This window comes from Pelophylax lessonae (assembly GCF_965119305.1).
Source record: "Pelophylax lessonae genome assembly, chromosome: 9".
In the NCBI taxonomy this organism is placed as follows: domain Eukaryota; kingdom Metazoa; phylum Chordata; class Amphibia; order Anura; family Ranidae; genus Pelophylax; species Pelophylax lessonae.
Window position 1 is genome coordinate 52,619,365 of NC_138776.1, and position 26,435 is coordinate 52,645,799.

Consider the following 26,435-nt stretch of genomic DNA (forward strand, 5'->3'; position numbering starts at 1 on the left):
TCGTGTGATTTAACCTTCTACCATTTCTCCGTCATGCTACATTGAGTGACATTAAAGGCATTTTGGTGTACAAGAAATCCTGGCGGAAAGCTCACGAAAATAATTACTGTTGTAGATCAACAAATAATACGCAGAACAGAAAATGGGCTAAAAATCAATAATAATGAAGATCAAACAAACCTGTGTTCACTGTAAAAGGTCTAACTACCAGCTGACCTGGAAGTGGCTACTTTTACTTCCAGGTGTTTTCCAGGAATTTAACCACTTGCCTTCTGGGGACTTAAACCCCCTTCCCATCCAGACCAATTTTTAGCTTTTCAGTGCTCTTACACTTTGAATGACAATTGCTTGGTCATGCAACACTGAACCCATATGAATTTTTCGTCCCTTTTTTCACACAAATAGAGCTTTCTTTTGGTGGTATTTAATAATCTCTGGGTTTTTTATTTTTTACAAATAAAAGACAAAATTTTGAAAAAAAAGTTTTTCTTATTTTCTGCGAGTAAATTTTGAAAATAAATACATTTTTCTCCTTCATTGATGTGCACTGATGAGGTGGCACTTATGGGCACTGATGAGGAGGTACTAATATGCCGCACTGCTGGGCACTGAGAGGCGGCACTGATGGACACTGATAGACGGCACTGATGGGCACTGGCGGGTGGCACTGATGGACACTGACGGGAGGCACACACTCAGTGCCCATAGTGCTGCCAGTCAGTGCTCATCAGTGCCTAGATGAGCAGGCACTGATGGGTACTGATTGGCAGCACTATGGGCACTGATGGCGTGCACTTAGTGTGTTTTATTTACCTTGTGTAATCAGGGCACTGATGATCAGTGCCCTGATTACATTTCTCTGTGTCCCCGACGGCTGATCGGCTCTGCTCCTTCCTCACACTGCAGTCTCTGTGTGAGGAAGGAGCGCTGGCGATGAGAGATGATCTCATATGTGAAGAAGTTTAGAAGTCCTGTATCGTAGGTCACTATAGGTGTAATTCTGTGTAACAAATAATGCATAGTACAGTCTGTCAGCAGCATTAGCACAGCAGTATTTGTTTCTCTTTCGTTCTTCGACGGACACAGTGCTATTTAAATCATAACTAGTGGGTTATATTGCCTCCTCCAGCAGTAGGACTAGGCAGAACAAAAAACACCTGGCTATGCCCTTGGCTGTCCTTAGCTGGTATATAACCCCCCTCTCTGCTCTAGGTAATCACTTTAAATCTATCTAGTCAGGAGTAAGGACCCAGGCTCCCCCCTAGGATCTCTGGTCCTAGCAATTTTCTCCCTCCTTACATCTTTTTAGTTTTTCTCTCATGAGATATGCTGAGCTGGGTGACAGGCTGGATAATCCAGATCCAGTGGTGTTCCCCCCCCCCAGCCCAGCCAGCAAGGACGTGCAGACTGCAGCTATGCGCTAGGTCGGCCCCATCATAGCCTAACGGACAGAGGCTGGCCCGCGAGTTAAACGTCTCGCAGGGTCGTATACGACCTGGCTTGGGTCTGAATCACAGTGATCCCTTTGTCGACAGCTCCCCTACTTCGGTGGCGAGGAGTTCTGTCTGGAGCATTACCCGCACCATGGAAGGGTAAGTACAGTCCCCCCTCTCTCCTTTTTTGTGGTTTTCTTGGGGGTGGATGCAGGTAATCTCCAGGGACAGACGGACTTGCCTGCAGGTTCCCTCATCCCATCCTTAAATCCCTTACTAAGCTGGGCTTCCCCCACTCCCATTTCCCCCTGTCTTGATCTAGAGTCTGGTGGGGATCCCAGGGCAGAGAATGCAGCAGAGACCCCTGGGTTTTCCCCGCTATCCCCTCTCTGTAAGGGTCCTGGGATAGTGTGTGTCCCACCCTGGTAGGGGGCAGGTCCCTCGGAACCCCAACTTCCCATGGTTGCACTAACGGCGGTCCTGCAGTCCTTAGTGCCCTGGGTGGAAGTGCCGTGTGGGCAAAGGCCCAGGAGGAAGCGTCCCTGGGCTTCCCCTGCTCAGGCGGTCTCACATGATTCTGAGACTGGTGCCGCTGTGTACGTGGCCCATCCAGAGGACTTAATAGAACACCCCTGATCCATCTGATAGTGAGGCTGATTCCTCTATGGTCACAGCAGCGAATGAAAAAGCACTGGTAGACACATTTATCACAGCAGTGTGTGAGACTTTAAAGATGGAGGATGCGGCTGATGTAGCCACGAACGTAGATGTTTTTGGTATGCATAAGTTGGATCGTACTTCAAAGGTGTTTCCTCACGGGCCTTATTTTGACAGGTTTTCCTGTAAGGAATGGGAACAATCAAAATAACCCTTTGTGGTCCCCAAAAGTTTTGCTGTGCGTTACACTTTTGAGGAGTCACTTTAAAAAAAGTGGACTAGTCAAACAGTGGTGGACCCTCCCTGTTTCCAATTTAAATAAAACAACCATGATCCCAGTAGAAGAATCCCCGTCCTTTTAGGACCCGGCTGACAAGAAAGTGGAGGCTGTGGCCTTTTTTTTCTAGGTTCGGCATTGTGTGCAGTCTTTGCCTCAGCCCTGGTGTCTCAGACCCTAACTGAAGGATGAGCAGGTCCCCGCTGCTTATGATGATTTACAGACTGGTTGGTCCATGGCCTGCAGTTTTTGTGATGCAGCTTTGGATACAGCTCCTGTGCTGTCCAAACTTTGTTTCAGCGGTGGTGATTCAGCGCGTGCTGTGGCTTAAGAAATGGTCCGCAGACCAAGCTTTAAGAAAGCTCTCCTTGATCTGCCCTTTCAATGCCATCATTTGTTTGGGCCTACCCTGGATGACATTAAGGGTATCACAGTGGGGGAAGAGTATTTTCCTGCCACAGTCAGGGAAAGGGAATGAGCCTCGCTGCAGACAGGGGCCCTCCTCAGCCCATAGAAAATTGTGTGCTTCTGGGACAGAGAATAAGGGAAATAGATCTTTTAAATTTTCCCCGGGAGGTTCCAAGCAACATTGGTCTGGTAAGCCTAGAGCTAACTTCCCCGGACCAGCAGACAAGACTCCTTCACCATTATTGGGTTGGGGGGACATCTTTGCCTATTTCCAGTCCCGTGGATTTCTTTGGTGAGCATCAAGGAGATCCGCAAAATGTTTCTTTTGGGGGTAGCCAGAAAGGGGGACACAGCTTGTCTTTTTCAGGTTTTTTATGTCCTGAGTCTACTTGTGCAGATTTAATTCCTGCAAAGGTTCAGGTAATGTCTGAACTACGTAAGGTCCCCCCTATTCCTGTCCAGGGAATTGATTTACCTAGATCTGATTCTATTTCTGACCAGGGTGGTCCTTCCTCTGAACAAACTTCAGAGACCACAGGCTGTGATTCACCGGCTACTGTCACACAGATAGTTCTCTCCCCCATTTTGCATACAGGTTCTGAGTCTGGTGGTATCCACCTTCAAGACAGTTGTGTTTGCACAGTCTTACATGCAGCTCCCTTAGCAGGTTTGACTCCACAGGAGGATACCGAAGTTCATGACGAGGTCATGGGGTCTTCTGACAGATGCCACAGCCATCCAAGGGCCATGATAAGGCCATTTTCATCCTCGTCTAAGGCTTCTTCGCAGTTCCTGCAAGGAATCAAGAGCGATGAACTTTCAATCCTCGTGGCTGTAAACGTCCCTTAGGGGCTTCCTCTCAGAGACCAGTTGTCCCAAGGGCTGATCTACCATCCTGCTTTACAGTTGCTTGTTTTAATGGCTTAGCTATTGAAAGCCAGTTACTGAGGGACAGAGGTTTGTCTGGATCAGTGATCGCTACTATGGTGAAGGTTAGGAAGTAGTCTTCCAGCAAGATTTATCATTGTACGTGGAAAGCGTGCATTTCTTGGAGTGAGTCGATTAGCGCTCATCCTTGATCCTTTTCTGTGGTTCGGATCTTAACCTTTCTTCAACAGAACGTTGATCAGAAGTTGGCCTTGGGTATCATCAAGGGCCAGGTGTCTGCCCTGGCGATCTTTTTCAGAGACCCCTAGCCAAGCACTCTTTTGGTTCCTACCTTCATTTAGGGGGTTTGACATGTTGCTCCTGTACGGTCTCTTTTGCTCCGCCATAGGATTTAAGTTTAGTACTTTCAGTTCTCCAGAATCCTCTATTTGAGCATACTCGGGAGATTCCCTTGCCTTCATTATGCCAGAAGGTGACATTCTTGGTGGCTATTACCTCGGCCCGCAGGATATCGGAACTGGTGGCATTATCCTGTCGCAGTCCCTATTTAGTGGTCCATAAGAATAGATAGTGGTTCTTCCTCCCTGTCCATTATTCCTGCCCAAAGTTGTCTCTGACTTCCATTTGAATGAGGACATTGTGTTGCCTTCCTTGTGTCCCAAGCCGTCTCCTCCCATGGAATTTGCTTTGCATACCTTGGATGTGGTTTGTGCGATTCGGGTGTATCTTGCAGCTACTGAGCCTTTTCGGAGGTCAGACTCTGTTTTTGTTGTTACAGACAGACCAAGAAAAGGGCTGGCCGCTTCTTTAGCTATCCTCTCCGGATTGATCAGACAGATTGCGACTCAGGCCTATTCCATTAAAGGTCAGGTTCCACCTTTCCCTGTCACGGTGAATTCTACTCGAGCGCTGAGTGCTTCTTGGGCCTTCCATCATCAGGCAAGGCGGCCTCTTGGTCATCCGTGCATACCTTCACGAAATTCTATAACGTAGATACTTTGGCATCTGCGAATGCTTCTTTTGGCCGCAAAGTTTTGCATGCTGCTGTTTAAGTGGGGTTGTTCCCTCTTAAGGGATGTTTTTTTCTTTAAACCTTCGTTTTTTAGACGGGGCTTTTGTGTCCTGCTTAAGGGCTCTTATGTTTAGCCTTGGGTTATTTTCCCCACCCCTCATTTTCCTTTTGGCACTGCTTTGGGACATCCCACTAGTTATGATTTATGGAGCGCTGTGTCTGTCGACGAAATAGAAAATGGGATTTTTGTACTTACCGTAAAATCCATTTCTCTGAGTTCAACGAGGGACACAGCACCCACCCCTCTATGGAGTTCTGATACTACTAATACTGCTTGCTACTAAACTGATTACCTAGAGCAGAGAGGGGGTTATATATCAGCTGAGGATGGCCCATGGGCGTAGCCTTCCTGGATAACTGAACCAAGCAGGTATCCAAGATTGGTTCCCCCGTGTGGAGGGCGGCGCAGCAGTGACTATATTAAGAAATAGACGGTGTTTCAGCTCCACCCCTGCTGACGAAGTTGTTGATTTAACCTAACGCGTACGGGGCAGGAGCCTGTACACACGCTGCATCGCTGTTACATTACGCTGTTCATGCCTGCACTGGCCGAGTGCCAGTTAATTTGAGTTCTCTACCATTTGTATTCCTCAATAAATTGTTAAAAATGGAGAGCATTAGATCGCTGTGTTTATTTAATTTATGATCTTGGCCGTGAGTGTGGAGAAAGGAGGTGACACCACGATTCCCCTTTACTGTGTCAGTGGACACAGCGGGTCTGGCTGCTGCCCTACCATATCCCACTAAAGGCATCCCTACCCTGAGAGTGGAAAGGAGGAGGCGAGGAGCCCACTGCCTATTAGCACCTGAGAGTGCACAAAGTGTGTTTTGGCTCATTCTAATTTGTGAGTCAGACTGGGAGGTGAGCTGCAAGCATTATTACCAGTGCACGGAGTCACTTTATGGTATTGAATGCCTTATCTGCACAGCACAGAAGATTTGTTGAATTTATATGGACTATGCACATAGTTTTATTTGATTAGTATCTAGCACTTGGAATATTTGTCACATAATTATTGGCACGTGCACCTTATTCACTGTGACATTTGATTTGGTATTTTTTCATAGATTCATTATTTATTATTATCATTATTTACCCTTACAGATTTCACTTTATATTCATATTTATTTTCACTATATTGTACTGTTATATTTATTATATACCTTTGGCGCTGCATTTTTCTCATCCTAAAAATATGCACTGTTACTGTAATAATGACACTGGGAGGGAAGGGGTTAATACCGTGGGTGATCAAGGGGCTAAATGTGAGCCTAGGGGAGTGATTCTAACTATGGGGGCGGGACTTGTGAAATGACCATAGAGACCTGTGATCCTACATAGAAGGGTCACAGACACTCTGTGATCATTCCAGAGAGAACAATAGTCAGCGTTTACAACAGTTCTTCTCTCTCAGCGGGGAGCGATCGCAGGTGTCAAGCGGCAATCGGAGCTGCCTGCCCCGTGCATCGGAGTCCCCGCTGCCGGGAGGGCTGGAGCGCAGCGGCAGCGTGCGCTCACCCTCTAGCTTCTGGCGTGCGACCGACGTATACCTATACTGCAGCGGTCGGTCCTTAAGTGGTTAAAGGTGTAAGCACCCCTGTCATTGGTAAATTGTTTGTCCCAGACCCTGTAACTGCCACTTTTGCTGAACAGCTTGGCACATGAAATATGCAGCATTATATAACCCCCCCCCCCCCCCAATATGGGGTATTAACCCTATATAGTTACTAGAAGATTTTTTATTTTTCCCTATAGTGGCCCTTTAACCACTCGCCGACCGCCTAACGCAGATTTACTGCGTGAGATCTGCTCGACTGCACATAATCATATACATCTACGTGATTGTGTGCACGTGGTCTCGCCGCCGGAGCCACGCTCTCGCTGTGATCAGACACAGCGGGAGGCAGACCACGGGAGGAGTATTCGCGATTGCCGCCAGCCTCCTGCGATCTTCGGATAGACTGACAGGAGAGCTGTCTGGAATGTAAACAATGCAAGACGGCTCTCCTATCAGAGAGGCAGGGAAAGATCGTGTGATTCAGCTAAGCTGAATCACCGGTCTCTGTGCCTCAGTTCAATCCATCTCCCACAGTTAGAAAGCACACATTCGGAACACATTTAGCCCCTTGATCACCCCTAGTGTTAACCCCTTCCCTTCCAGTGTCATTTATACAGGAACAGTGTATACTATTTAGCACTAATCACTGTATTAATGTCACTGATTCCAAAAAAGTGTCACGTAGTGTCAGATTTGTCCGCCGCAATTTCGCAGTCTTGATCAAAATCGCTGATCGCCGCCATTACTAATAAAATAAATAAAAAGTCCAATATATCCCATAGTTTGTAAACGCTATAATTTTTGCGCAGACCAATTATTATACGCTTTTTAAAGGGTTTTTTTTGTCAAAAATATGTAGCAGAATACAAACTGGTCTAAACTGATAAAAAATTTGATTTTTTTTTTTTATTGGGTATGTTTTATAGCAGAAAGTAAAAAAAAATATATATATAGATATATATCTATATATATATATATTTTTTTTTTTTTAAATTGTTGCTTTTTTTTTGTTTATAGCGCAAAAACTAAAAACTGCAGAAGTGGTCAAATACCACCAAAAGAAAGCTCTATTTGTGGAAAGAAAAGGACATCAATTTTATTTGGGTACATCGTCGCATGACTGTGCAATTTGTCATTTAAAGCAACGTAGTTCCGTTTTAGCAAAAAATGGCCTGGTCAATAAGGGGGTAAAACCTCCCGGAGTTCAAGTGGTTAATTATGTAAAGGTAGCTTTAGGTCTCAAATCCGTATTGTGGAAAAGTGGTCACCTTGAGTAAAGTTCCATATCCAGCTTACTGTTGAAAATAATGAATTCCATCTGGTTTGGGTGGAATCAAACTTTTAGGCAAAAAATATTTGATTCAGAACTTGTTGCTTTAGAAAGAGTAGGAGCACTCCGAAATACTTGGAGAAAAGTCTTAGCTTCTGCCTCGGTTCTAGGATTACAGTTATGAAAGGAGCACCAGAGAAAGCCTGTAGCAGCAGCCTTTCCTCCAGGACAGCTAAGTATTTCAGCCCTTCTCTTTAGCTATCCATCCCAACAAGGCTGTTGTGTTTGATGGGTTTGTGTAGGCCGGAGTCCACAGTGCTGCTCTGTCGGGCAACAGGGACTAGGCTATTATCACTACTGCCGCCCTGCACTTCTTCTCCTCCACTCCTTTGGGGTGTGGACAGATGTGCATTCTAGGAGTGACAAAACCCTGTTTGGAAGAACAGATTTGTGTGGAAAGTAGTCTCCAGACAGAGCCTGTGTTTCAGAATGGCATTTGAACTACATATCCCAGGATCATGAAGACTCAGTTGAGAGGAAAAGGGAGGTCTGTTCCTGGGCTCAGAGGAGATGTAGTGAGGAGGTGGTGGGGGGGCAGACTGTGTAGCAGGCTTCTAGCAGATTGTTTTATCACTGCATCAAGGGTGCAGAGAGGTAGAGTAGTGGTCATCTCCTGGTACGTGAGAGCCACTGTCGCTAAATGGATTGTTCGGGAGAACGCCACTGACTTGGCAGAGCTGTAAACGAAGAATACAAGAAGACGGGTCATCATCTGGGGAGTTGGTGAGAGACTGCTGGCCAAGCCCTACCATACCCTATTAACCCTCCTCTTATGTTAGGGTCAGAACTGACCCGTTTTCAGGTTTTGAATGTCTAGAAGTATCACATAAATTTGTTTATTGCATCAAGATTTTTTTACTTTGTCAGGAACCTCTATTTAAACAATGTAATAGAAAAATAATCCTTTTCACTAAATTATAAAATCCTGTGGTGAAAATTAAGACGTTCATGGTGTTAGGGTCAATTCTGACCCAGTTATAATATAGGATTTTAGGACACTAATAAGTGCCAAAACTGAAATCATAAACACTCTCTCTGCTTAGTAACAGTGACAGCCAATCCCCTCTCAACCCTGTGAGCTGTAGATAGGGAGGGGCCTATCTCTTTTCCTGCTTGTCTGCTTCTCTAAATAAAGTGAAGAAACATAGGACAAATTCATTTCAGAGTTGCTAACTTTATTTTACCATTTTTTAAATTTGAAAATGAGAGGTATGCTATCAAAAGAAAGGTCTAAGGGGTCACACCAAAAATATTAAAACCAATCTTTTCAAGGATAAAGAAGCCTAACAAGTTAACCAAGAGGTAAGAAACAAATTTGATGATAAATAATTATTCAGAGGGTATTTTATGGCTGATTTAAAACACGGGTCAAAACTGACCCTAAACATCATGGATAGTAACGGAATTCTAACATAAGAGGAGGGTTAAGGAGGAACAGTAGTGTCCGCTTGGTTTGTAGGACGTTTTTCTGAGCACTCCAACACTGCATTTGGGCCCTAACAAACTGGCCAGGAGGGTAATGGGGTTGGCAAAGACTGCCAAGCTATAATCTTAGCATTGTCTGAAGAAAGGACCTTCCTAAGGACATTTTCCTGTCTGTTTGCTTATTACCATTGGTATAACCTATTTACTACTGCTTTACCTATTTGAGGAGGCTAGCGCTGTTTCTATTTCTCTGGTTATTGTAATATTGTATACGTTGCAATAAATATCCCCTCTTCAGTGCGGGTGTGTCAGAGTGCGTGGTGCTGCTTATAAAGTCATGGGCCCTGGGAAGAGGGTACCCAAGAAAACAGCAGCTCCTTCGTGGGTAAGTGTTACATATGCAAAGTCTAATAATCCATAATAACCAATAATAGTCCATTTCCATTGCTGTGTACGATAAGAAATGATGAAAGATGTAATCTTTTTGCATATGACTCATTACTGTTTTTAACCTACTAAGCCTAGCGACATTTACTGGGCTTCTTCGTGTTTTACTCCTATTGTAATTGCTCAGATGGAAATCGGACCATAACTTCCTATATATCTGCACAGTTTCACCATAGACCTGTATGTAGAGTGTTCAGAATGATAGGGGCTCCTGGAATGTATCTGGGCCCTCAGGTCAGAATGCTTCATTGGGTTGTCCACAGTGGAATTTGGAATATTTTAAAACCTCAGAAGGTGAGTAGGAACTCAGCTTTTCCCAACCACATCCTCCCATCATCCTTGTCTCTGCTTTATGATTGTGGCTGCAGGAAATTTTCCTTACTTAAATATAGGGCTTCTCTGCATTGGATTAACCCGTGAGCCTTCAAATCTAACAGGTAACTAAATGGGCCTATTATAAAGGTTGAAATCCACTGGTTTATTACCATTAGTTTTGATAAAGATTAAAAGAATCCAGTGAATCTTTTTTTGTAAATAGGCTTTACCAATTTGTATCCACTTAAAGATTTTGGCAATAATAGATGTCGTTCTAGGTCAGCCTGACCCAATATTTGCAATAGGGAAATCCAAATGCCGCTGCCCCACCCTCTCCCCCCCCTCTGATGGCTATTGTACACTAGGGCAGGCCATAGATGATGTAATTTTCTTTCCTGGAACCATGATTTGCAGGATGGAAAATCGCTTGATTTCTCCATCTAAACAGTCAAGTGTTGATGGGGGAATCCCACCTGCGGAGCTATTGTGTTCTCCCAGCGAATGAGGGGTGGTGCCGTCCCTACCAGAAGAACACAGATTATTGCTAGCTGCTATAACAGCTGATAATTGCATGCTATAAATCTGACATGCTGGTTGCACCCAAGTCGATCGATGGTTGGACTTGGATGCAATTAGCCTGCCCATACATGGATCGGATCTCGGTCGGTTCCTGCTGAACGGGTCGCGATCTGAACCATCTATGGCTGGCGTAAAAGCTGTGGGCACCTGTCCAAACATTGCCTGCAGCTGACAGGCTGCAGTCTCTGTTCAGCTGAGCCAGCTCCGTTGAAGTTTATCAAGCTGGCTGGTGCCAACATTGCCATCCACAGATTAAATATTGGCTGATTCAGCAGGAAAGGGATAACATTGGATCTGTGAATGGCCAACTTTAGCCTCCACTGCAAGCCTACATTTGTTTAGGCTCTTAACCAATTTCTACCTCCCACTACTTCCTGTACTACTCTACCCTTGTGAGCAAGACCAATGGTGGTGAAATGCTTATAGGAAATGTGGTTCTTTGGGTGAGGACAACATGTATGTAGCAATTTTTTGGTATATGGAATAAAGCGTTAAGAATATAGGTGTGTAGAATATAGGTGACTGCTGTTGTTAACCTTCATGAAGCTGGGAAACAGTCGCTCAGGCCAATACCTGGCATCTTTCGAAGGGAAGATATTTTTAACGGAAGCAGTTCCCCCCCGCCCACGAAAACAACAAAAATGCGATTGAGAATGGTAAAAGACAAGGGTCACACTCCTATAGGCATTTCATCCCCAAAGATATAGTAGGTACAGGAAGTAGTGGGGGTAGAAATCGTAAATATCCACTAATTAGGGCAGCCATAATTCCCATGCATCCAACCCAGCTGCAAGCTACTCATTGTCCAATACCCTTTGTTGGAAGTAACACGGTGTAGATATTTGCCAGCTCAGCACCAATCTTCAGGTTGAGTCCAAACAGTTTTTTTACTAAAACATAATCGCATCACAAATGAGAGCAACATTTTGGAGGCGCGCAGGACCCCTTCATCAGGCATGTGGTGTTAAAGTACAGTAGCATGTACAGTGCCTTGCGAAAGTATGTGGCCCCCTTGACCTTTGCGACCTTTTGCCACATTTCAGGCTTCAAACATAAAGATATAAAACTGTAATTTTTGGTGAAGAATCAACAACAAGTGGGACACAATCATGAAGTGGAAAGAAATTTATTGGATATTTCAAACTTTAACAAATAAAAAACTGAAAAATTGGGCGTGCAAAATTATTCAGCCCCTTTACTTTCAGTGCAGCAAACTCTCTCCAGAAATTCAGTGAGGATCTCTGAATGATCCAATGTTGACCTAAATGACTAATGATGATAAATAGAATCCACCTGTGTGTAATCAAGTCTCCGTATAAATGCACCTGCACTGTGATAGTCTCAGAGGTCCATTTAAAGCGCAGAGAGCATCATGAAGAACAAGGAACACACCAGGCAGGTCTGAGATACTGTTGTGGAGAAGTTTAAAGCTGGATTTGGATACAAAAAGATTTCCCAAGCTTTAAACATCCCAAGGAGCACTGTGCAAGCGATAATATTGAAATGGAAGGAGTATCAGACCACTGCAAATCTACGAAGACCTGGCCGTCCCTCTAAACTTTCAGCTCATACAAGGAGAAGACTGATCAGAGATGCAGCCAAGAGGCCCATGATCACTCTGGATGAACTGCAGAGATCTACAGCTGAGGTAGGAGACTCTGTCCATAGGACAACAATCAGTCGTATACTGCACAAATCTGGCCTTTATGGAAGAGTGGCAAGAAGAAAGCCATTTCTTAAAGATATCCATAAAAAGTGTCGTTTAAAGTTTGGCACAAGTCACCTGGGAGACACACCAAACATGTGGAAGAAGGTGCTCTGGTCAGATGAAACCAAAATCGAACTTTTTGGCAACAATGCAAAACGTTATGTTTGGCGTAAAAGCAACACAGCTCATCACCCTGAACACACCATCCCCACTGTCAAACATGGTGGTGGCAGCATCATGGTTTGGGCCTGCTTTTCTTCAGAAGGGACAGGGAAGATGGTTAAAATTGATGGGAAGATGGATGGAGCCAAATACAGGACCATTCTGGAAGAAAACTTGATGGAGTCTGCAAAAGACCTGAGACTGGGACGGAAATTTGTCTTCAAACAAGACAATGATCCAAAACATAAAGCAAAATCTACAATGGAATGGTTCACAAATGAACATATCCAGGTGTTAGAATGGCCAAGTCAAAGTCCAGACCTGAATCCAATCGAGAATCTGTGGAAAGAACTAAAAAATGCTGTTCACATACGCTCTCCATCCAACCTCACTGAGCTCGAGCTGTTTTGCAAGGAGGAATGGGCAAAAATTTCAGTCTCTCGATATGCAAAACTGATGAAGACATACCCCAAGTGACTTACAGCTGTATTCGCAGCAAAAGGTGGCGCTACAAAGTATTAACTTAAGGGGGCTGAATAATTTTGCATGCCCAATTTTTCAGTTTTTTATTTGTTAAAAAAGTTTGAAATATCCAATAAATTTCATTCCACTTCATGATTGTGTCCAACTTGTTGATTCTTCACACCAAATTAGTTTTATATCTTTATGTTTGAAGCCTGAAAAGTTCAAGGGGGCCGAATACTTTCGCAAGGCACTGTATATGTACATACGTATACGTGGTTTAGCTGCAAAACTTCCATTCATGCAGGCTCTCTTCTGTGTTTTATAAACTAGTTTATTTACATATTTGATTTGTACATTCATGCTGTACTTCCAGACTGCTATGGATGTGAGCACTGCAGATTTCATAGATCCCAGCACTGCAGTTGTGTCTCAGTTGCCCCCTCCAGCTGGTCGATAACAAATGAAAGCCCAAGGCCGTTTGCTCTGTGAATGGCTGGAAGGAGAGGTCGTCAGAGACACAACCATAGCATTGGGATCTATGAGGCCTGCAGCGTTTACATCCTTGGCAGCTCGGAAGTACAGCTGAAACTGTACTAATCGAACATGTAAACAAAATATAAATATCCAACTAATAACCAGTGTTGCTCATCTTTAAAAAAGTAATTAGTTACAGTTACAAATTACTTCTCCCAAAAAGTAATTGAGTTACTGACTCAGTTACCACATAGAAAAAGTAATTAGTTACTCAGCAAAGTAACTGCGACTTTTTTTACTATTCTATAATGCAATTACGTTCTATAAGATCTTTAATAGTGGTGGCGGTGTGGCACAATGTGGAGGTCTGAGTCCTGAGTCCTCCTGACTGTGAGTAACTGTATTTTGTTTTGTTTTTTGGTACCTGCTGCCTGAAATGGTGGTGGCGGTGTGGCACACTGGTGGTGGTGGCGGTGTGGCACACTGGTACTGGGACAGTAGAGCAGGGTCCCCGTAGATCCCACTTTAGAGCAGGCCAGGGTCATCATCAATCCCCCTTTAGAGCAGGGTCCCCATAAATCCCCCTTTAGAGCAGGGTCCCCCAAAGATCCCCTTTAGAGCAGGCCATGCTCCCCATAGATCCCCCTTTAGGGAGAGGTCCCCATAGATCCCCATTTAGAGCAGGGTCTCCATAGATCTACGGGGACCCTGCTCTAAAGGGGGATTTATGAGGACCCTTTTCTAAGGGTGGATCTATGGGGACCCTTCTCTAAAGGGGGATCTACGGGGACCCTGCTCTAAAGGGGGATTTATGAGGACCCTGCTCTCAAGGGGGATATATGAGGAACCCTTTATAAGGGGGATCTATGGGAACCCTTCTCTAAAGGGGGATCTATGGGGACCCTGCTCTAAAGGGGGATCTATGGGGACCCTGCTCTAAAGGGGGATCTATGGGGACCCTGCTCTAAAGGGGGATCTATGGGGGACCCTGCTCTAAAGGGGGATATATGGGGGACCCTGCTCTAAAGGGGGATATATGGGGGACCCTGCTCTAAAGGGGGATATATGGGGGACCCTGCTCCAAAGGGGGATCTATAGGGCCCCAGGGCCTGTTCTAAAGGGGATCTATAAGGGACCCTGCTCTAAAGGGGATCTATGGCACAGATCCATCTTTAGAACAGGGTCGCCATAGATCCATTTTTAGAGCAGGCCAGCATCCCCAAAGCTCCCCCTTTAGAGCAGGCCAGGCAGGGTCCCCCATATATACCACTTTAGAGCAGGCAAGGCAGGGTCCCCCATATATACCACTTTAGAGCAGGCCAGGCAGGGTCCCCCATATATACCACTTTAGAGCAGGCCAGGCAGGGTCCCCCATATATACCACTTTAGAGCAGGCCAGGCAGGGTCCCCCATATATACCACTTTAGAGCAGGCCAGGCAGAGTCCCCCATATATACCACTTAGAGCAGGCAAGGCAGGGTCCCCCATATATACCACTTAGAGCAGGCCAGGTAGGGTCCCCCATATATACCACTTAGAGCAGGCAAGGCAGAGTCCCCCATATATACCACTTAGAGCAGGCAAGGCAGAGTCCCCCATATATACCACTTAGAGCAGGCAAGGCAGAGTCCCCCATATATACCACTTAGAGCAGGCCAGGCAGGGTCCCCCATATATACCACTTAGAGCAGGCAAGGCAGAGTCCCCCAAAGATCTCCTTTAATGACACACACTCACAGTGCAGAACGAATGAAGAGTTGACTTACATCTCTCATGAGAAGCTGGGACCCGGGCGGGCTGGACACACTGTGCAATGCTGAGACCAGCGGCGGCGGGCATGGCAGGCACGGGCAGCAGGTTAGAGGAAGAACTTGGAAGTTGCTTCCGTTCTTCCTTCAGAGCGGAGGACTCAGAGCCTGGGGGGCAGGGCAACCAATGCGCAAGGTGCAACCTGATTGGCTAGGATACCGGCGGCGGCACGGTCCTACCAACCGACCTTGTCTGCGTCTCCTCCTCTTCTCTTCCTGTACCGCAGACAGCGGTCATAGAGGAGAGGGGGAATTACAATTACATCTACTGCCATCTAGTGGCGGTAGATGTAATTGCGGTAACGCAGCCGAAAGTAACGGCAGCGGAATTACAGGGAGAGAACGAGTATTCAGTTAGATTACTCGTTACCCTCAAAAGTAACTGCGTTAAGTAACGCCGTTTACTTAAACGCAGTTACTACCATCACTGCTAATAACACTCCAAAGTCATGCTGGTAGGTTGATTGGCTCCTGTCTAAATTGTCCCTAGTATATGTGTACAAATGTGAGTTAGAGACCTTAGATTGTAAGCTCCTTGAGGGCAGGGACTGATGTGAATGTATTATGAATACGTAAAGTGCTGCGTGAATTGATGAGGCTATAAAAGTACCTAAAATTAAGAAATCTGGGCAGCCAAAATTTCCAAGCATCCACCCCAGCTGTAACTACTCACTGTCCATACCCCCTGTTATGGGGCTGAAACGTATATAGAGAGTGCGTTTCTTTGGGTAGAGACGTGAATTTAGCCATTTTATGGTGTATAAATAAAGCCTTAGGATTAGTTTGGAGTTGCGACCCTCATCTTTTAACATTCTCACTTTGAAGCAGAGAAGAGCTATAGGAGCCACAACCAAAGGTACTGTTTTTTTTTTTAATCGTTTATAATATGCAGTACACAGAGCAATCTAAGGCATTTTCCATAATGCAGCTTGAAAAAGCTCATTACAGCTTTTTTTTTTTAACTGAGCTAAAATACTGACCATTAATTGTAATGTGCCTATGCATGCAGGCGCGTAAACAAGCGCCGTGCATTCTTCAGTAAAAACAAAATAGAAAAATCTGCATTTTTGGTCAGTAATTTACGCCTCTTGTGCATAAATGGCCATTTACAAAATGTGCAGAACAAGAACGTGAGAATAAGTTTAAATGCACAAACTCATATGCGTGAAAATACGCGCAAATACATACAAAAAGAAAAAATGGACGAAAAAGTAGATGTTCAAATAGAAGTATCGTGTGCAAGAGGCCTATTAGTCATCCTGTGTTCGTTTAAATCTACTTTAACCTCTTGCCGACCACCCACCATTGTGTTACTGCGGCAGGGCGGCTCTGCTGCGCAAGATCACGTAGTACTACTACGCGTACTGTGTTTAGACACAGCGGGCTGCGGGAGGAGCGGCGAACGCCGCCACCTTCTCGTAATCGGCAGAGAAACTGACAGAAGACCCGCCTGCTTATGTAAACAAAGCAGGCGAGTCTTCTGTCATTCAGGCAGAGAGAGATCAGGAGATTCAGCTAAGCTACAACCCCGATCTCTCTGTGCCTGTCACAGAGCCGAGCCCCCCCCACAGTCAGTAAGCATATTTAGGCATTAATTAACCCCTTTGATCACCCCCAGTGTTAACCTCTTCCCTGCCAGTGTCATTTATACAGTAACAGTGCATAATATTTATCACTGATTAGTAATGTCACTGGTCCCCAAAAATGTCAGTTAGGGGCCCGATCGGTCTGTCGCAATGTTGCAGTCCCACAAAAAAAACGCTGATCGCCGCCATTACTAATAAAAACAAGAAAAATAAATAAAAATTTCAAAAATCTATTCTGTAGTTTGTAAAAGCTATAACTTTTGTGCAAACGAATTAAAATACGCTTTTTGGGATTTTTTTTACCAAAAATAAGTAGCAGAATACAAATTGGCCTAAACTGATAAAAAAATTTGATTTTTTTATTTTTTTTTTATTGGGAATGTTTATAGCCGAAAGTAAAAGATATGGCGCTTTTTTCAAAATTGTTGCTCTTTTTTTTGTTTATAGCGCAAAATCTTAAAACCGCAGAGGTGATCGAATACCACCAAAAGAAAGCTCTATTTGTGGGGAAAAAAGGACATCAATTGTATTTGGGTACAGTTCACACGACTGCGCAATTTTTCGTTAAAGTAACGCAGTGCCGAATCGCAAAAAATGGCCTGTTCATTAAGGGGATAAAACCTTCCGGAGCTGAAGTGGTTAATGAATTTATATATGAGATGATTTGGACACTGATCACGTTTACATGTACGTAAGTAAAGAAAAAATGTACAATTTAGAATTGTCTTTTATCTCGGGTTGTAATGTAATGAGTTAGCTGCGTCTGGACGATGACAATAAGTTTTGAAATTCTTTTCTTCCCAGCTGTGTGTACGGCAGATACCTGACAAGTGTAAACTGATCTGTTCAGTCAGCGCCTCCCAGCCCTCTCCACCCTCCCCGCCTGTGTTCACACTCACAGAAGCTTGCTGCGGCAGTGACTAGAGACAATCCTCCAGGTTCTGCTCTCTGTCCGCCTTGTCCTCAGCCTGGAGCACACCAAACAACTTTTAGGAACAGAGGAACCTCCACAGTGTACCCGGTGAGTGCCACAATGTGGATGCATCTTATCTCTTCATCTATTAAACATATGAGCAGCTGGAACCAACCAACTTCTCTATGGGATTCTAGGATATGTGTAGCCTGCTCATAGAATTCTGCTCCCTTTGGGCTTGTGTAGATGGGTGTCGGAGTTAGAAGCAAGCAAAATGCACCTGCATAAAAGCCAGTTCAGGGTCACTCTGGAAAAAAATGGATTAGAAACATCGAAACCTAGAAGAGTGATGGCTGAAAAAGTCCAAAGTGGTCCATCAAATTCGACCTTTTAATTTTGTTTTTGTCTGAGCTAAGGTCTGTGTATGCCCTATGCATGTCTAAATTAGGTCTGTGTTTGCCCTATGCATGTCTAAAGTCACTTATTGTTGACTCTGCTGGAAGTCTGCTCCAGGCATCAACTACTCTTTCTTTTTTTTAGAAAAATACTTTTTAAGGTAAGTTTTGGGCTTTTCCTTCTGCTAGTTTTAAATTTGTATACCTGTATTCTTGATCTTAGCTTCATAGTGACAAAAAATGACCTCCTGAACATCGTTCATACTCACTTTTTTTTTTTTAATTCTTTATTTAGAACATACTTACATTTTAAAGGATAAGTTAATTTTTTTTTTAAAGAAAAATAATTTTATTTGCAGGTAAAAAAATGTGCATTTATTATTTTGTGTTGCAGGTGCCTGGAAATCATTGCACCAGCCATCAGCAGATCGCTGATGCCAAGCAGGTCGCCTGCAAATCTGTCAGTGTAGCAGCTGCTTCGTACAAGGAAGCCATTACATTCTGACAGCAAGAGTCAATGAACTACCATGGCGCTCACAGCGCCGTGGTACTCCGTTTGAAAACTACAAGCCCACAGCTGCAAAGGCTGCTGGACCTTTTAGTTTTCCATTCATAGAGGACTGTGATGTGGCCGGGTGGGCAGAGCATGTCTTTTTTTTTTTTTTAATTGTGGTAGCAGATACTGGGAGAAGATCCCCGGTCTGCTGTCACAGCAGGGATCGGGGGGCGCGGGGACTGCTGTATTTATAATATGTTACACCCTGAATATAGGTGTAACATGTTACATATTCTGATAGGTGAACTTAATGTTTAACCACTTCTGGACCGCCCGCCACGTATTTACGTTGATACTTTGATGTTAAATACCAGTTTTATGGCAGCATATAGCTGCCATAACCCCGGTATTTTTATACACGGCCGGCAGTCGTCTTTCGCATAAAAGCGGTTTCAGTGGCGGATTTGCAACGGGATCACTTTTATGCATTGGCCCCCCAGCCAAGCCAGCGAGCGCGTGCAGACCACAGCTATGCGATAGGTCGGCCGCGATATAGCCTCACGGACAGAGGGTGGCCGCGAGTTAAACATCTTCGCAGGGTTGCATGCGACCGGGCTTGGGTCTGAGTCGCAACGATTCCATGGTCGACAGCTCCCCTACTTTGGTGGCGAGGAGTTCTGTCTGGAGTGTTACCCGCACCATGGAAGTTCAGTCCCCCCTTTCCCCTTTTGGTGTTTTTTTTTTGGGGTGGACGCGGGTAACCTCCAGAGATCGTTGAACCTGCCTGCAGGTTCCCTCCTCCCATTTCTAAATCCCTCACTGAGCTGGGCTTCCCCACTGTCATTTCCCCCTGTTTGGACCTAGAGTCTGGTGGGGGTCCCAGGGCAGAATATGCAGCAGAAACCCCTAGGGTCTCCCTCGCTTTTCCCACTCTGTAAGGGTCCTGGGAAATTGTGTGTCCTGCCCTGGTAGTCTGGAGGGGTCCCAGTATTGAAGACCCCTAGGTGCATGCCCTGCTGTTTGCAGTGTGGGTATAGTGCATGGGGGTCCCAGTGCAGAGACAGGTGCAGAGTGCACAGCAGATTCTCCCCTAAACTTGTGATCTACCTTCAGGGGGGGGGGGGTCTTCTTGCAAAGGATGCAGCGTTGCAGAGGGTGCAGGAAAGGTCCTGACAGCATACTTCAGTGTTTGTAGCTGATGGTGGCCATTTTCCCTTAGTCTGGCTGGTCTCCGGGTGGCGGCCATGTTTGTGTAGCCGGATGATGTCACGGGGGCCATTTTCCCTTAGTCTGGAAGATGCTGGGCACAACTGAGGAAGAGGAGGAGCTTTGGCATACCCACGAGGCTTCAGTTTCCTCTTCCTGTGCCCGGGGCATATCAACAGGGATAGCCTCCATGATGATGCTGGGTTTGAATTCTCGGTGCTCCTCCGGTCGTTGGGGTCTTTGGGGGTCCCGGTTATCTCTCTCTGCCCATAGGTACCCTGAGCCTTGAGGGGATCCTTTAGTGGTGCCAAAAGATAGTTTTTGTACTGCAATGTCTTCCTTATGGAGCCTCAGGGTCACATCCCCCCCACTGACCCCCTCAAAACCTCCCTCGTAACCCCACCTTCTTATGGTTGCACTGACAGCGGTCCTACAGTCCTTAGTGTCCCGGGTGGAAGTGGCGTGTGGGCAATGGCCCAGGAGGAAGTGTCCCCCACCTTCCCCTGCTCAGGCGGTCTCATCTGATTCTGAGCCTGATGCAGTCGTGGACACAGCCCGTCCAGGGGGATTTAATATCGCACCCCCTGATCCTCCATGGTCGCAGCAGGGAATGAAAAACTGATAGACGCACTTATCACTGCAGTGCATGAGACTTTAAAAATGGAGGATGTGGCTGATGTAGCCACGGACGTGGTTGTGTCGTTTGGTATGCACAAGTCACATTATACTCCAAGGTGTTTCCTCATGTGCCTTATTTTGACAGGTTTTTCTGTAAGGAATGGGAACAACCAAAATTACCCTTTGTGGTCCCCAAACGTTTTGCTGTAGGTTACCATTTTGAGGAGTCACTTTTAGAAAGTGGGCTAGTCCACCAGTGGTGGACGCTCTGGTTTCCAGGTTGAATAAAGCAACCATGTTCTTAGTAGAGGAATCGCCATCATTTAAGGCATTGTGACCAGTCTTTGCCTCAGCCCTGGGTTCTCAGACCCTAACTGAATTGGCCAAGCTTTTGCGCCCGGGGGGGGGGGGGGGTGAGCAGGTCCCAGCCGCTTATGTTAGCGGACCATTTGGCCCATGGGCTGCAGTTTATTTGTGATGCAGCTTTATATACAGCTCCTGTGCAGTCCAAACTTTCTGTTTCAGTGGTGGTGATTAGGCATGTGCTGTGGCTTAAGAATTGGTCCGCAGACCAAGCCTTTAAGAAAGCTCTCACTGATCTGCCCTTTCAAGGCAATCACTTGTTTTGGGCCTACCCTGGATGACATCATTAAGGGTATCACGGGGGGCAGAGTACCTTCCTGCCACAGTCAAGGAAAGGGAAGGAGCCTCGCCACAGACGGGGACCCTCCTTCTCAGCCCATAGAAAATTATTTTGTGCTTCTGGGATGGAGAATAAGGGAAATAGATCTTTTAAATCTTCCATGGGAGGTTCCAAGCAACCTCGGTCTGGTAAGCCTAGATCCAAGAGCTAGCTTCCCCGGACCAGCAGACCAGACTCCCTCAGCATGAAGGTCTGCCCTCACCAAGTGTCAAGGAGATTCGAAAAATGTTTATTTTGGGGGGACCCAGAAATGGGGACAAAACTTGTCTTTTTCATGTTTTTTAGGTCCTGAATCTACTTGTGCAGATTTAATTCATGCAAAGGTTCAGGTGATGTCTGAACTACATAAGGTCACTCTATCCTTGTCCAGGGAATTGATTTACCTAGGTCTGATTCTATGTCTGACCAGGGTAGCCCTTCCTCTGAACAAACTTCAGGGACTACAGGGCGTGATTCACCTGCTACTGTGACATAGATTGTTCTCTCTCGCATTTTGCATACAGGATCTGAGCCTAGGGGTATCCACCTTCAAGACAGTTCTGTTTGCACAGTCCTAAATGCAGCTCCTTTAGCAGATTTGTGACTAGATCACAGGTTCCTCGTGCAGACGCCACAGGCGTCCAAGGGCCACAGTAAGGCCAGTATCCTCCTCGGCTCAGGCTTCTTCCACAACTCCTGCGAGGAATCAAGGGCGAGAATCTTACAATCAGTCTGGGGGCCATAAACGTCCCTTGGGGGCTTCCTTTTAGAGAAGACCAGTTCTCCCAAGAGCTGATCTTCTATCCTGCTTTACAGTAGCTGGTTTTAATGGCTTAGCTATTGAAAGCCAGTTACCAAGGGACAGAGGTTTTTCTGGATCAGTGATCCCTACTTTGGTGAAGGCGAGGAAGTCGTCTTCCAGCAAGATATACCATCATATGTGGAAAGCGTACATTTTTTGGTGTGAGTCGATTGGCGCTTGTCCTCGATTCTTTTCTGTGGCTCGAATTTTAACCTTCAACTTGGCCTTGAGTACCATAAAGGGCCAGGTGTCTGCCCTGGCAATCTTATTTCAGCGACACCCTAGCCACGCACTCTTTTGTTCGTACCTTCATTCAGGGGGTTCGACATGTGGCGCCACCTGTACGGTCTCTTTTGCCACCATGGGATTTAAATTTAGTACTTTCTGTTCTCCAGAAACCTCCATTTGAGAATTTATAGTAGATTCCCTTGTCTACGTCATCCCAGAAGGTAACATTCTTGGTGGCTATTAACTTGGCCCGCGGGGTATCAGAATTGGCGGCATTATCCTGTCGCAGTTCCTAATTAGTGGTCCATAGAGATAAAGTGCTTCTTCATCCCTGTCAATCATTGCTGCCCAAAGTTGTCGCTGACTTCCATTTGAATGAGGCCTGTGTGTTGCCTCTCTTGTGTCCCAAGTAGGCTCACCACAAGGAATTTGCTTTGCATACCTTGGATGTGGTTTGTGCGATTTGGGTGTATCTGGCAGCTACTGAGTCTTTTCGGAGGTCAGACTCTGTTTTTGTGGTTACGGATGGACCAAGAAAAGGGCTGGCTGCTCCTTCGGGTACCATCTCCAAATGAATAGGACAGACCGTGACTCAGGTCTATTCCATTAAAGGTGAGGTTCCACCTTTCCCTGTAAGGGCTCATTCTACTTGGGTGCTGAGTGCTTCTTGGGCCTTTCGTCATCAGGCTTCACTATCGCAAGTTTGCAAGGCGGCCACTTTGGTCGTCTGTACATATCTTCACCAAATTCTATAAGGTAGATACTTTGGCATGCTTCTTTTGGCCGCAAAGTTTTGCAGGCTGCTGTTTAAGAGGGGCTGTTCCCTCTTGAGGGGTGTTTTTTCTTTAAACCTTTGATTTTCAGACGGGGCTCCTGTGTCCTGCCTAAGGGCTCTTATGTTTAGCCTTGGGTTATTTCTCCACCCCTCTTTTTCCTTTTTGCACTGCTTTAGGACCTCCCACTAGTTATGATTTATGGAGCGCTGTGTTCGTCAATGAATGAAAGAAAAAATTGGATTTTTGTACTCATCGTAAAATCAATTTCTCTGAGTTTATCGACGGACACAGCACCCACACCTCTATGGAGTTCTGATACTTCTAATACTGCTTGCTACTAAACTGATTACCTAGAGCAGAGAGGGGGGTTATATACCCGCTGAGGCCGACCCATGGGCGTAGCCAGGTGTTTTTTGTTCTGCTTAGTCCTACTCCTGGATTAGGCAATATAACCCACTAGTTATGATTTATGGAGCGCTGTGCCAGTCAATGAACTAAAAAGAAATGGATTTTACGGTAATTTTTTTTTTCAAAATATTCTGTATTTTTTCATGTATATAGCAAAAAAAAGTGGTAATTAACCACCAAAAGAAGGCTCTATTTGTGTTAAAAATTATATAGATTTAATTGGGTTAAAGTGTTGCATGACCGCAAAATTGCAAGTTAAAGTTGCAGAGGGCTGAATAGCAAAAACATGCCCTGGTCATTAAGGGTTAAAACCTTTTGGAAGTGGATAAATACCCCCATGTGAACAAGGCATTATAAACAACCCCCCCAGTCTGGGTCGGTTTAGAGCTGCATATAGTGCAGCAAAAAGCTTAAGGTCCGGTTCACATTAGTGCGATCACAGAGATCGCATGTAATTCGGAGCTCACCGCTCCTAAATTACATGCGATCTCTGTGCGGTGCAAATTTCAGCCATACATTTTGTATGGTTCAGCCATACATTTTGTATGGCTGAATTCGCACCGCATCCGCACCAAACATGCACATGACCCTTTTTTTTTTTTTATCCGCAGCAGAATCGGATCGCATGGTTCACACTAGTGCGATCCGATTCTGTGTGAACTTGCAGATCGCACTGCGATATGCAATCTCAACTGGGGGGGTCGTTAACTTTTAATTGACACCCCGTGTGTATCGCATATGGCAGTGTGAACTGCCAGAGGTGCGGATGCGATGCGGGAAACACGCTGCATATTTGCAACGTTCCCGCATCGCAGAAGTGTGAACCGGGACTAAATGATTTTCTTTAATAGAACCATCCCACCCTACCAGAGAGGAGAGTGCGTTCCAGGAACTATCACATTAAAAGCCCCCTGGTCACAGCTCATTTCACCTGTGCAGTAGACGGGAAACACCTGGGCTCATAATCCTGTGTATTGTTCAGCAATGTCCCAGTCAGCACGGCATCATAGAACAACATTTCCAGGGACAGCTATGTATATATCAGACATCTGCTATTCTGTTCTTGTAATCTGGAACACTGACATTTTTTTTTTCTGTCTTTAAAACTTTTTTTTCTACTGAAATTTAGCAAATTGTAACTACTATTCTTTAGGGTGCGCGCTTTCAAAAAAATATATGATGTTTAGGGAGTTTACATAATCTTCAGGCCTAAAGAGATTTCTTTTTTAAATGTTTGTAAAAAAAATGCAAAAACAGCTCTGGCTGTAAAGGGTTAATGAATATATTGTTTGTGTTACACTGGAGTCCAGCTTTAAAGGATAAGTTCACCATTTGGAATATGTTACATTTAGGGTGGAACAGGTAACACGTTCCTGCAGCCTTTTTGCTGCAAAAATGCACTATATTACACGCACATTAACTTTGACATCCCAGTCTTAGTCCGTAGGGTTCAATATTTAGTTGGCCCACCCTTTGCGGCTTTAACAGATTCAACTCTTCTGGAAAGGCTGTCCACAAGGTTTAGGAGTGTGTCTATGGGAATGTTTGACCATTCTTCCAGAAATGCATTTGTGAGGTCAGGCACTGATGTTGGATGGGAAGGCGTGGCTCACAGTCTTAATTCATCCCAAAGGTGTTCTGTTGAGGTCAGGCCTCTGTGCAGGCCAGTCAAATTCCCTCACCCCAAACTCGCTCATGCATGTCTTTATGGACCTTGCCTTGTGCACTGGTGCTCAGTCATCTTGGAACAGGAAGGGGCGATCCCCAAACTGTTGCCACAAGGTTGGGAACATGAAATTTGTCCAAATCATTTGGTGAAGGGGGGATTATGGTGTGGGGTTGTTTTTCAGGGGTTGGACTTGGCTCCTTCATTCCAGTGAAGGGAACTCTTAAGCCGTTAGCATACCAAAACAATTTGGACAATTTCATGCTCCCAACTTTGTGGGAACAGTTTGGGGATGGCCCTTTCTTGTACCAACATGACTGCGCACACCAGTTCACAAAGCAAGGTCCATAAAAACATGAATGAGCGAATTTGGGGTGGAGGAACTTAACTGGCCTGACCTCAACCCGATAGAACACCTATGCAAAAGGTGGGCAACCTCGATATTGAACCCTAAGGATTAAGACTGGGATGCCATTAAAGTTCTCTTAAAATACTTTTGGTAATATAGTGTGTGCGGATTTATTATTTTTTCCCAAAAGGTGAACGTATCCTTTAAGTCAGATAAGGAGAGTAGAAGGAAGCTATGGAATGGTGGAGGTGAGAATGGTCATAAAACTATCTGATGTGATTTAGAAAGCGGAGATCCACATTCAGTTGATTATCTTTTGTGTCAAACAGAATTATCTTTCGTAGTTCAAAGGTTTTCCTTTCCCTAGTATTTTGAGCAGTCAAATTTCACTTTCTTTGAAAATGCCTCAAAACCCCTTTGAAAGCAAAAAGGCAAGGTTCACATCTATGTGTGTCGCAAAATTGCGCACTTTCCCAATGCGCATAGAAACGCACTGCCCCTTAGCAGATGCGCAGCAGTGTCATTCAATTGTAATGGCACCCCTACTGCAAATGTACATTTTTTGCATGCACCAAACCTAATGGTGCCGCATGATTTTGGAAAAGTCAGGGAGTTTTTTCCCATGTTTCTCGCAAGTAGTTACTTATACTGCTTGTATTTACACCATGCGTTAAAAAGTGTGAAAAGCGCACAGTAACGCTATTGCGCGCTTGGTTGCACCTGTAGGTGTAAACTAAGGCTTAATCAATGCCCTGTACACTAACCCTGTTGCTGTGTTTCAGTGGAGTTGTTTTTCCATTGAACCCTTGTTACTTTTTAACTTGGAATGTACATTTTCCTAATGATTACACTGTTCTCCTGAGCTGGGTGGGTAATCCCTGTGCGCCCCCCTTATATGGGGTAGCATGGTGGGTTGAGATAGTGATTGGCTGGGGTGCTGCACTGTACTGGTGGGCGGGGGTGAGCCGGCAGCTGGGCTTCTTGGCTCGGGGGCACTGGCTGTTACCGGGATCCTGTCCCGGGTTCTCTCTCTCCTTGCTGGTTAAATACCTGTGCTCCAGGGACCCCTCCTGGGATCTGCGTGTGGGGGTCATTTTGTCATAGCCTGTGTTTAAATTGCCAGCGACCATGTTTGTGTAGTCTGGTGGCCATTTTTTGTTAGTCCGGCGTGCTAATAGAGCGGCCGCCATGAGAGGCGAGCCTCCTTTCCCCTGGTGTTTACGCCTGAGTTTTTTTCCTTTCCCTTGGATGCCACAAGTGGATTATCAAATAGTGAGGATGATTCCTCCCCCTAGAGTACAAT

At 45.3% G+C, this 26,435-nt stretch overlaps 1 protein-coding gene across 1 annotated transcript in view; it reads left to right on the forward strand.

The window, feature by feature from the left end:
• The first annotated feature begins 17,515 nt into the window (after positions 1–17,515).
• VWA2 (von Willebrand factor A domain containing 2) overlaps positions 17,516–26,435 on the forward strand; it is a 97,887-nt gene continuing 88,967 nt past the window's right edge. Inside the window, exon 1 of the mRNA XM_082267952.1 lies at positions 17,516–17,614. The gene's annotated coding sequence lies outside the window, so the exon portion shown is untranslated. The remainder of the gene's footprint in view (positions 17,615–26,435) is intronic.